This window comes from Ursus maritimus, unplaced genomic scaffold (assembly GCF_017311325.1).
Source record: "Ursus maritimus isolate PB19 unplaced genomic scaffold, ASM1731132v1 scaffold_13, whole genome shotgun sequence".
NCBI classification, from domain to species: Eukaryota; Metazoa; Chordata; class Mammalia; order Carnivora; family Ursidae; genus Ursus; species Ursus maritimus.
In genome coordinates, this window is record NW_024423675.1 from 1664700 (window position 1) to 1675953 (window position 11254).

At 36.2% G+C, this 11254-nt stretch overlaps 1 pseudogene; it reads right to left on the reverse strand.

The window, feature by feature from the left end:
• Positions 1 to 281: 281 nt before the first annotated feature.
• LOC103659831 lies at positions 282 to 1391 on the reverse strand (annotated as a pseudogene).
• Between the last annotated feature and the right edge of the window lie 9863 nt (positions 1392 to 11254).

An 11254-nucleotide genomic window follows, 5' to 3' on the forward strand; every position in this document is an offset into this window, starting at 1 on the left:
ACTGTTCTCTTTATCTGTGTGTTTTGTTGGTTTTTTTTTTGTTTGCTTGTTCATTTGTTTGTTTTTAGATTCCACATGTAAGTAAAATCATATGGTCTTTCTCTGACTTATTTCACTTAGCATAATTCCCTCAAGGTCCATCCATTTTGTTGAAAATAGATTTCTTTTTTGTGGTTGAGTAGTATTCTAGTGTGTGTGTGTGTGTGTGTGTGTGTGTGTGTGTATCACATCTTTATCCATTCACCCATCCATGGGCACATAGATTGTTTTCATATCTTGGCTAATGTAAATAATGCTGCAATGCTGTTATCTTTGCCAACAGTTATTATTTCTTGTCTTTTTGATAGTAACCATTCTAAAGATGCAAGGCTATGGTTTTGATTGCATTTTCCTGATGATTACTGATGCTGAAGCATCTTTCCTCCCTCCCTCCTTCTCTCTCTCTCTTTCTTTTTTGTGCTCTATTATCTTTAGTTAAGTATAAAGACTTAACCACATCACCTAGAGACCATATTACCCACTGCTCTATTTGGCCACCAGTCTTTTGTCTCTCTCTTCAGCAGTGGTGAAGCAGATACCCTTTCTATGGGGAAGAGAAATCCATGGTTTGTTGCTTTTGCCAATAACAGAAATGTTGGAGAGCTGGGTGGCAGATCTGATGCCAGTGGCATCTTTCAGATGAACTAGATCAAAACAACCAGGGTGTCCCTTTCACACCAATATTCCCAGGTTAGCACCCTCAGGCATCATACACAGATTACCAGTATCAAACATGATGAAATCAGTAATCTTCCAAGTCTCCAAATCAATCTGAATGGTGTCATTCACCTTGATGAGGGGATCAGGATAGTGGATGGTGCAAGCATCATGGGTCACCAGATGAGGGATTCCTTTTGTCCCCACAAAGATCATTCTTACTTTGTACAACTTATACTTGGCCTCCTTAGGTGTAATCTGATGAATAGCAAAATGACCCTTTGTGTCATAGATCAGATGGAAGTTCTCCCCAGTCTTGTCAATGGTGATGACATTCATAAAATCAGCAGGGTAGGTTATATCAGTTCAGACCTTGCCATCAATCTTAATAAAACACTGCATACAGATCTTCTTGACCTCATCTCCTGTTAGGGCATACTTAAATCTGTTCCTTAGGAAAATGATGAGAGGGAGACATTCTCTCAGTTTTTGGGGACCAGTAGATGGATGAGCGGCAAACACACCAGTCAGTTTATCCATCATCCAGTGCTTTGGAGCTGGTACATGCTTTAGATGCTTCTTGGGACCATGAGTCATGACTGTGCTATGGCACGAAAAAGACTGTTGGGCATCTTTTCATGTGTTTGTTGGCCACTGTGTCTTCTTTGGAAAAATGTCTATTTAGATCCTCTGCTCATTTTTAAATTGGATTGTTTGTTATTTTGCTTTTGAGTTGTAGGAATTCTTTATATATTTTGAATATTAATCCCTTATTAGATATATGAATTGCAAATATTTTGTCCCATTTGGTATGTTGGCTTTTCATTTTCTTGATGGTTTCCTTTGCTGTGGAGAAGCTTTTTAATTTGATGTAGTCCCATTTGTTCATTTTTGCTTTTGTTGCTTTTGCTTTTGGAGTCAGATCCAAAAAATCATTGCCAAGACCATTGACCATGTTTTCTTTTAGGAAGTTTTTGGTTTCAGGTTTGGCTTTAAAGTTTTCAATTCCCTTTGAGTTAATATTTATGTGTGGTTTGAGATAGTATTTTAATTTCATTCTTCTGCATGTGGCTGTTTAGTTTTCCCAATACCATTTATTAAAAAGACTGTCTTTTCCCCATTGTATATTCTTGCCTCCTTTGTCATAAATTAATTGGCCATACATGTTTATTTCTGGGCTCTCTGTTCTATTCCATTAATCTATGTGCCTTTTTCATGTCAGTACCATACTGTTTTAATTGCTAAAGTTTTGTAGTATAGTTTGAAATCAGGGAGTATGGAATAAGTCAAGCAGAGAAAGACAATTATATGGTTTCACTCATTTATGGAACATAAGAAATAGGAAGATCGGTAGGAGAAGGAAGGCAAGAATGAAGGGGAGGTAAACAGAAGGGGGAATGGACCATGAGAGACTCTGGGAAACAAACTGAGGGCTTCAGAGGGGAGGGGGTGGGGGATTGGGATAGGCCGGTGATGGGTATTAAGGAGGGCACATATTGCATGGTGCACTGGGTGTTATACGCAAATAATGAATCATGGAACATTGCGTCAAAAACTGGGGATGTACTGTATGGTGACGAATATAACAAAATAAAAATTATATAAAAAAAAAGAAATCAGGGAGCATGGAATTGTTGGATCACTATACTGTACACCTGAAACTAATATAGCACCATATGTTAACTAACTGGAATTAAAATAAAAAGTTAAAAAGCCAAAAAAAAAAATTAGGGAGCATGATGCCTCCAGCTTTGCATTTTTTTCTCAAGTTTGTTTTGGTTATTCAGGATCTTTTGTGGTTCCATAGAAATTTCAGGATTGTTTGTTCTATTTCTGTGAAAAATGTCACTGGAATTGTTAGAGATTGTATTGAATTTGTCAATTGTTTTGGGTAGTATGAAAATTTTAACAATTTTAATTCTTCTAATCCATGAGCACAGAATATTTTTCCATTTCTTTGTGTCTTCTTCAGTTTCTTTCATCAGTGACTTACAGTTTTCAGTGTATAGGTCTTTTACCTCTTTGGTTAAATTTGTTCCTAGATATTTTATATTTTTTTGATGCAATTGTAAATATGATTTCCCCCCTAATTTCTCTTCATTATAGTTCATTGTTAGTGTATAAGAAAATGCAACAAATTTCTGCATATTGATTTTGCATCCTGTAACTCTACTGAATTTTTAAATTAATTCTAACAGTTTTTGGGTAGAGTCTTTAAGATTTTCTGTATATAAAATCATGTCATCAGCAAATAGTGACAGTTTTACTTCTTACTCTCTGATTTGGATGTCTTTTATTTCTTTTTTTTGACTAAATTACTTTGGCTAGGACTTCCAATACTATGTTGAATAAAAAGGGCAAATATTGGTATCCTTGTCTTGCTCCTGATCTTAGAAGAAAAATTTTCAGTTTTTCATGTTGAGTATGATGTTGAATATGAGTGGTGGCTTATCATAAATGACTTCTATTATATTAAGGTACATTCCCTCGGTATCTACCTTGTTGAGAATTTTTATCATAAATTGATGTTGAATTCTGTCACATACTTTTTCTGCATCTGTTGAGATGATGATTTGATTTTCATCATTCATTTTGTTAATGTGACATATATGTCACACAATTTTGATTTAATAGTTTTGGACATCATCTGTTAATTTTTTGTCACAGAAAATGAAGACTTTTTCTTTTTTTTCGAGTTTTTTTTCTTTTTCAAATTTTTATTTAAATTCTAGTTGGTTAACATATAGTGCAATATTGGTTTCAGGAATAGAATTTAGTGATTCATCACTTACATATAACACCCAGTTCCCAACATGACAAGTGCCCTTCTTAATACCCATCACCCATTTAGCCCATCTCCCACCCACCTTCCTCCATCAACCCTCAGTTTGTTTTCTATCATTAAGAGTCTTTTATGGTTTGTTTCCCTGTCTCTTTTTCCCCCTTTTCATATGTTCATTTGTTTTGTTTCTTAAATTCCACATATGAGTGAAATCAAATGGTGTTTTTCTTTCTCTGACTGACTTATTTCACTTAGCATAATACACTCTAGCTCCATCCATGTTGTTGCAAATGGCAAGATTACATTCTTTTTGATGGTTGAGTAATATTCTATTGTATATATCTTCCTTGGCCATTCATTAGTTGGTGGACATTTGGGCTCTTTCCATAGTTTGACTATTGTTGGTAATGCTGATTTAAATATCGAGGTGCACATACCCCTTCAAAACTGTATTTTTGTATCCTTTGTGTAAGTACCTAGTAGTGCAATTGCTGGGTCATAGGGTAGTTCTTTTTTTTTTTTTTTTAACATTTTGAGAAATCTCTGTACTGTTTTTCAGAGTGAATACACCAGTTTGCACTCCCACAAACAGTGTAGAAAGGTTCCCCTTTCAATGAGAGCTTATTCTTACACACACATCCCCAGATCCTGTTCCCCACCCCACCCCCAAATAGTATTATCATAAATTTTGCTTTAATCATTCATCAGTGCTTAGAATGTTATGATGGTGGAAATAATATTCACTGCCAAGCCCAGTAATATACTACAGTCATGCCTCTTATCTTGTACAGTCCTTTTGGAATTAATACGCGTCTCCTTGCATTTATTGCATTTCTCTGGACCTATCGTAATTTCCCCTCAAATGCTCTCATGTCTCTATCACACATACCTATCAATATTTTCCATATGCTCATAAAATCAATTTCATCTTTTCCCCTTAAAACTGTTCTTGGAGCTTTTCATCCTTCTACTCCAATCCAGATGTGTTGCTTTATTTTTGAATCCCATTTGCAGCTCCTTTCAGATGAATTCCTGTTTTGTTTTGTTTTGTTTTTCCTCCAGTGACTTCCTTTCTTGGGTTGCTAGAATGTGCATTCCAGCAGCCTCCAAAGTAATAGTATGAAGAAAGTAAAATTTTTGAGATCTGAGTGTCTGAAAATGTCTTTATTTTGCACTCAAACTTCACTGATAGTTTGGGTATAGAATTTTATTTCTTTCAAAATTATGAAGACATTGCTGCATTTTCTTCTACCTTATGTAATTACTATTGAGAAATTGTTGCTATTTGATTTGTAATTTTTTGTGTGTAAACTGTTTTTCTCTCTGGAAGCTTAAAACAATATTCTTTTTCTTGCTGAGATATTTAAATTTCACAACAATGTGCCTTGGTGTCAGTCTTTTTTCATTTATTGTGATTGACTATTTTAATCTAAAGATTAAGTTAAAATTTACTCTTAAGTCCTGGTGAATTTTGTTATGAGAATAGTATGTCTTTCATAATTTCTTCCCCACTGCTCTCTCTTTCTAGAGCCCCTGTTGGTTAGGTACAGGGCTCTCAAATGGATCTTCTGATTTTCTTACCTTTTCTCTCCACTTGTCTGTTTCTTTATCTATTAGTTCTTTTTTTTTTTTAATTTCCTCACCTTATTTCCCAAGTTTTTCATTCTGTTACATTTTTAATTTCCAAAAGCTATATTTTTCTAATTCCCTAACCCCAACCTAAACACACACTTTTACATTGTGTTTTTTTTTTTTTTTTGAGGCAGCCTGATCTTGTTTCAGGGATTGAATGTCTTTGCTCATTTTTCTGAGAATCGTATTAATAATTTCTGTGTGTATTGTCAGTGTTTCCTCTATTCTCTCTGCCTGTTTTGGTCGCTGTCATATTGGAGGCCTTCCTCTAATGTCTGGTTATCCTAGGCTGTCTATTCATATTTAGACTGAGACACTTAAAAGGAGATTGAAAGCTCTGTGTGTGTGTTGGCTTGTGTGTAGTGAGGGGAAGCCGTTGTTCAGGGAAAGTCAGCTTTGACACTGGAGACCCAACACCAGGTTTTCCCTCCACCAAGATCTGGTATTTTTAAAATTTGCTTTTGTTGTTTTCTGTTTGTTTGTTTGTTTTGTGTTTTGTTTTTTGGGTTTGTTTTGTTTTGTTTTGGCTATTTAGTTTCTGAGAAAAATTCTTTCATTTCCTGCCTGAGGAGTTAAATTTGGCTCCTGGTTTTTGGAAGCAGAGGTGGGAAAAGAAACTAAGGAGTCCTACCCTTCTCAGTGCAGAATTGTCACTTTATTGCTTCATTTTTCTTCATGTCTATCCTCAACTCCCAGCACACAATGTGATGATCATTGAGACTTGGGTTCAGTGTCCTCAGAAAAGAATTCTTGGGACTCTGCATGGAGCATAGATAGTAGTATGGAGGAGGATATAGTTGACTGGTTGTGTTGGGTGGGAGAATGATATAAGATTCAACTCAGGTCATGTGTAGATTTGGCACCATGTCTTGTTTTCTGCCCTGACACACCCACCTACCTCCTCTGATAACTTGTGCCCCATGTCCTGGACTTACCATTGTTATGAATTTGCCACAATCTCATTTCTTTTCAGGATTTTCTTCTGTAGCAGCTTAGCTGTCCCTTCCTTCTCCTTGTGAATCAAAACCAAACTTCTGTCCTTTTACTGTTTTTTAGCTATTTGTTGAAATCTCTTCTCTGCTGGCAGCTCTTCAACTGGTCATTTGCTCTTGTGGGCCAAAATCTTTTAAATTCCTTTCTTGTTATTTGATGAAATTTAGGACATTGTCCTATGTATGCATCAATCTGCCATGTTTAATCTGCTCTCCTGCATTTTGAAGACCTCTTCTGACTCATGTTCTGTTAAGAATCCTAGTTCCTGTTCACTTCTAAACTAACCATGTAACCCTCAGTAAAGCACTCAAAATCTCTGGGCTTTAGTTTCTTACCTGAAAAGACAGCAGTAAAAAAACCTGTAAAAAGCAAAGCAAGCATCTGTTTTGTCAATTTTGTGTTACTGTGTGGCTGAAATGAGATTTGGTTTATGAGAGTGTTGTGGTAAAAGCAAAAATAGATGAAAATAAAAAACATCATAAGTAAAACTAAGAAACAGAGGGAACCTCTTTTTACCAATGGCAAAGAGCTCCTTCCTCCTAGATATCTGGACTGCCCCTATACTGATCTGGATAGGGGTGTTCTGCTGATAACTCCCAGGCAGGAAACTTACTTTGATCCAAATTCCTTTTTCTCTCACTTCATCATAGATCAGCTTAGCATGATTTTTGATTTTATCCTCTCCATAATCTTTGAATATCTTGAGAAAGGTATAGGATGTTTCTAGTGTTTTTTGGTCTCAGTTTGGGCTGTCTCTTAACATTTTTCTATTTAATTGCAAATTTATGTTCTAACACTGTAAATCCGTGTCTTCCTACATTTTCCGTGGGATTATATTACTTGTATAAATCAAGGAAAACAGCAGAGAGAAATAAAAGTGAAATGTTAAACAGTCATAATTGTATAATATTAATTGCAACTTTCTGGAATCTGTGGCATTATGAAGCTATACCTTCATAATGAATTATTGTGAGGATGAACTGGATAATGTGAGAAAATGCTTTTTTTTTTTTAAGATTTTATTTATTTGTCAGAGAGAGATTGAGAGAGAGAGAGTACACACAAGCAGGGAGAATAGCAGACAAAGGGAGAAGCAGACTCCCCACTGAACAAGGAGCTGACCCGGGTGGAACTCAATCCCAGGACTCTATCCCAGGACCCTGGGACCATGACCTGAGCCAAAATCAGGCGCTTAAACGATTGAGCCACCCAGGTATCCCCAAAGAAATGCTTTGTAAACCATAAAGGTCTTTAATAAATGTAAGGAGTTGCTGTCATCATTGTCCATCTCCCTGGGCCTCAGTTTGTTCATCTGTGAGATGAGTTGTTAAGTTATATTTCTGCTATGGGTGGGGGCGAAGCTCACTATAGCACATACCTCCTATTGATTGCAACTAAAAACTCAGGATAAAATTTAAAAATTAGCCACCTGAGGATTCTGAAAGCCTTATGCGTAGTTTAATTAGGCAATCAACCATATAGTATGTTTGGAGAGGGACATCAAATGCTTCGCAGCTCTACTGACATGACCTGTAGCTTTTCTGTCAAGTGCCTGAACATCCAACTTGGTGGTTAACTTCCAGGTGAGTGTTAGGTAAAAAGAAACAAAATACCAGTACTCCTGGGAAGGTTAACACCTCTGGACTCCACTGTTAATACTTCATTATAATTTAGTTCACTAGAGGGGACTTGAGTCCTGTGAACAAATCCAGATATGAGCTCCACTTTATATGTCCTTTGAAGCAAGCACCAGAATATGAACCTGATACTGTTTATGCTTCTAAGTGGGAAATACAGTAAGATTTAAAAGTCCTAGAAGTAAAAGTCTTCAGTTAGAAGTTGGTGATGTAGCTCTATCAAGGAGGCCATTTCCTGCTAAAAATAAAAAAAAACATTTTCTGAAAAGAGAGAATTTGAAGAATCCTAGAGCTTCCAACTTTAGATAAGAATTAAAATATTCTTATAATAATGTTCAGTAATATTATTTTATGTTTTTGTAAATCCAAATGGTTTTATGCCTTCTCTACATTAAAATAATTACAATATTAATATGTATTTCTCATCTTTGTGTCATGTCAGAAAATGTTAGAGTGGCTTTTATTACTAATTATAACCATTGACTAGAGTTTTGTTTCCCCATTCGTGTTTTAAAAAGCAAATAAGAGCTGATCCACCATTTAAAAATCAAAGTAATCTACCACATCAACAAGTTAAAGAAGAAAAATGATGTGATCATATCATTTGATATGGAAAAAGCATTTGACAAAATCCAACACCCATCATGATAAACTCTCAGCAAATTAAGAATTGAGGGGAACACCCTCAACTTGATAAAGAACATCTACAAGATATCTCCAGCATGAAACTGTGGTTGGGTTGACAGTATTATTTCACCAGGGGACTAGTGCCTTGGCATTGTGGTGGCAGGGATGCGGATAGGAAAACAGAGAGCAGAGCACTGAGATGATGAGTATTTGGTCAGTCACACCAAACTCATGATTTTGACAGGAGCCACCCTTGTATAGCAAGGCTGTGGTATTGGTGTTGCCCTCTGCTCTATAGACATAGCTGTGCCTGGACATGAAGAAATGATGCCAATAAACACAAGAAGTGGTTGGCCAGGCAGTCTCCTAGGTCTATTTAACTTTCCATTTTGAGGATTGATTTGGCCCAAGAATTCTGCGTTTCAGTATTCATAAACACCAACTTAAGGAGAGTAGGTTTACCTATTCAGTGTGTGATGCTGATACCAGCAGATATTGGCCTAAAGTGTTCAATTACAATATGTCTGGGACAGTTAAATCCTTCCCCTTTTATGGTTTCTGATACAGAAGCTATTGGATGTTTCCCCAGGATTTTGCTGATCTTGGGCCACCCTTCTAAAATCTTATCTTCATTGGTCTAAAGGGATGTTTCCAACTCAGAAGCTCCACTCAACACCTTTGAAGAAGAAAATAACACTTCAAACCTTATTCTCCTTCTTTGGTGTGGTTCCCATACTGGCTTCAAAATACTGCTCTGTGATGACTTACGGCAAAAGATGCTTCATAAAAATCAATTATGTTTTACAGCAGGTTAGACTCCTTTAATGTATCTTGTTTGTAGTGTTGCATCAAGGACATTAGTAGAATTTTAGGAGATCTGCCAGAATATAAGCATAAGAACAATTGGTGGGGCAAAATTTCCTTGTCTTGAAATCAGTTATGTTGCAAGAGGAAAGAGTAGAATGGCTTTTTCATGCTAGCTCCAAATCCAAGAAAAAGGAGTCCCAACTCTACATACTTCCTGGGATTTCTCTCCATGACTGAATTTTAGGATTTTGGTGTTATTTGTGCTCCAGGGGTCACTATGAAGATTTTGTCTTCAGTATCCCTAGGATGAGGGATAATAAGTTGGAGCAGGGCTCCCAGCTCAGGTTTCTAGGATGGTGAGCAAATTTACTTTCTTCTTTGCTGTTATTTTATGTAAGGCAATCTTTAAAAATATATGTTAGTCTACTTTAGCCATTGAAAAGACAAGTACATAAACCAGAAACCGAACTTGCTACCCAAAGCATATTTGAAACAGAAAGAATATGGAAACCACTGAATTAAAACTGATACTCTCTCACAAACACACCAGATGTTTTATATACCAAATTATCCTTTGGTGCTGAAATCTAGATCTTCTGACATCCAAATATTGCTATTGCAAGTGTTGAAATACTCTCAAGTTTAACATGTGTAAGGAAACCAAACCTTTCTCCAGATAAAACTATGCAATCTCAGACTATTCAAAGAGCTGTGATTTATTTCAGAGATTGCAAATGTGTGCTAAGGCATAAAAAACACCATATGACATAAGGTGTTTAGGTTGTACTTAATATGTTTATTTTCAGAGGTTTACCACCGTTAATCCATGACAGGTGTAGGGTTTATAATTTGAAACAATTATCTTTCAGACCATTCATATCACTGCTTAAGAGATGGCTTCATTCTTCCCAGTTACCATATGTCCTAACCATGCAAATGAGAAGGAGAACAACATCTGGTCGACCACTGTTGTCTCGCCTGTCATGCAAAACATGTGGTATTGCATGTGCCCCTCATTGGGTTCCTTCGGGACGTCAGCATGGTGGATGATTTCATATTTTATACAGCTGGTACATTTAAGACATACCATCAATCTTCATTCAGTAGCATCCTTACACCTTTGGGTTTTTATTGGGCTTTTGGTGGTGAATTCCATTTTTGGGTTATGCAAACATTTCTCCTGGAGCTTCAAGCGAGAGTAGCGTATTTATGTAACAGCATCTCTGTGTAATTTGACAGCTTATGGGTAGAAATGTGGCCTAGGAAGAAAGAGTTCTCTGGAAATCCTGAGTTAGGATATCTATGTTTTGGTGTTAATACTGACTTTATTTTCGCTGCCTTAGTAAAAATTCACTAAGTTCTGTATATCTTTATGTAATGCCTTATAAAGTGAAAAATAGCCATCAAATACTCATCCTGCTGTCGTGTTAATCATTGTATGGAGGCTATCATACCCACGCATGCCGTTATTTACAAAACAAATCCCCTTTTCTCTAGGGTGCATGTTTGAATGATTATTTTAAAAAGCATGATTTGAGATTTATAGCATTATTTTGCTAACATATTTATTCACTGTGCTGCCTCTCATTTGACCACTTTGTTCATATTCTTACTTGCCCAGGGCTCTGACAGCAAATCTAAGCATCATGAGGGTATAGTTTCTTGGGATCAGAGACCTATTATTTGCCACTGCTAAATCCATCCTGTGAAGGAGTGTTTATTAGGTAAGGAAGCCTTAGTCTCAGTCTAAGAAAAGCACATTGGTTACCCTGACACAATCAGTTATCCTGACACAATAAGTATGGACTTACGTATTTTTTATTTTTCCGAACTGAGGACAATTTTATTGCTCATTTTTTTCTAAGCCTGTGTGTTTCTTGAACTATGCCCACGTAGAATTATTTTTATAATATGAGGAATAACTAAATTGAGAGATTTAGTTTCAGATGCAGGTACAGATATAAATATGGATTTATATGGATATATATGGAAACTGAAAAAATAAATTAAAAGTGAACAACAATCCAGATCTTCAGAACATGTTTAAATAATGGCCAAAAAAAATACAGACTGTATTTTC